Raw genomic sequence first — 1860 nt, forward strand, 5'->3', positions numbered from 1 at the left:
GACGAACGTTCGGTAGTGATGTATCCTTGGTTATCTTGCATCGTGGTCACCACCTGTCGCATGACCGAGCGTTCGTGGCTTGAGCAACTTGAATGTAGCCACTTCAGCGATTACTTAGAAATCCCTACACCACAGGAGTCTCAAGCACAATGTTGCACTGTTGGTCCTATAGAGACCCTTGCTGAGGTAATTGCCCATAGCACAGCCACAAAGCGGTTGTGGTCGACGTTTGAGCTGATGCGAGGCTCCAAAGCTACGCATTGGAAGCTGGAGCTCACTACAGCTTCCCAGGCTGTTCGAACAATTTCCTTTGATCTAAAAACAGATCGAAAAAAAAACCTACGTACTTTGATCTTAGAACTATGCGCCAGTGTCGCACAGCTGATAGGAAAAGGAGAAAACCCTCAGCAAAAAGACGACAGAGTAATCTGAATACTTGTCCACGAACGGAGCACACTTTAGATCCTCCGTAGTATAATCCCCGGTGGTCATGCTTTAGCATATTGCTGCAAGGGATTCATATCACTCGAATTCCATTCATCCCAACTAATGCACAGTTTTAAAGTTCTTGTTTGCATGCCATGCTCAAAATTTCAGAGATTCTTTGTGCGCAGCACGACGTTGTGGGGACACCAAGCTTACTGCGATCATCACGCTTATCGACTTTCTAGAATACGCTAACTGTAAATTGAAATTTTAAGAAAAACTACCAATTGTTATTAAATCACCCAGTAAAGAGCTAATCGTGCGTGGGTTTCACGTAACAACGGAATTTCGGCCCTACCATAGAGGGTTCATAAGGTAAATTGCCAATTTAGTAGCTTTGCCATTTTAGTAGCCACTCAATTTTCAACCAATACCGACCAAATGTCAACTCAAATCCAAATGTGATTTGCCAAAACTTAAACAGATGTCTTTGCGTGAAAATCTGAAGCACTTAATACCCAGACAAGCAGACCATTTCCCGCCAATTCCAGACCACCAGTTGACATAACGGGACGCTAATGGGACCCACCTCCTGCAGCCTCTTAACGTGGCAGTTTTCCGGCCCTTTATAACTAACCTGAAGCATCTATTAGACAAGCTATTGCCGGGTTTGGTGAGTGAACCGTCGACATGGAAACGACCCTGAGTGTCGCTGCGCTGACCTGGAATTATGCCTTTCCATAAACAATCTTACGGCGGGATTTAAGAGTTGAGTTTTTTTTTATCTCTCGTGTGAATATGTTCGCATAGCGTCTGAACTTTGAGCGCAATGGATTGCCTCCGTTGCAGCGTGAAGCTTCAAATCCACACTCGTGACCTTATATCTTGTACGCGCTTCCTAAATCACTTTAAACGCAGCTTGATTATACACATAGAGAATAATTTTCACAGTCTTTCTGATTTTCAACTCACCGCACAGGTTGTGCGTCCACCGGATCATGTTCTAACAGTCACTGATAGTCACAAACTCAGCACAAGAAGTATCGTCCGTCATAATCGGCTGCTTCTTACTCTTGTAAGAAAATATACAACCATTTAGAAGCAGCACATATCCCGCGATTGAACGACAATCGTCCTTTTCATTTCCCAAGTCTGCGTCTGCATAAGCGACTAGTTGCATTCTTGGAGACCCGCTTATACCACACCCAAACATAGCCAAGCGTACCCTGTAGGTAACGAAGGACGCGTTTAGGAGGCACAAAGTGCTCTTTGGTAAAGTAGCTCAGAAACTTGCCCAGAGTCCTGCCAACATTGTGGTGAAGTGACAGTTGGCTTCTGGAAACAAGGGACTGATTGATGGGAGGTGGCCCGATCCAGTTCAGAGACTCGTGGTCGATGACGGCGCATCAGTGATTACGTCATCATCCGTGAGGA

This window comes from Phytophthora parasitica (genome assembly GCF_000247585.1).
Source record: "Phytophthora parasitica INRA-310 unplaced genomic scaffold supercont2.70, whole genome shotgun sequence".
NCBI classification, from domain to species: Eukaryota; Oomycota; class Peronosporomycetes; order Peronosporales; family Peronosporaceae; genus Phytophthora; species Phytophthora nicotianae.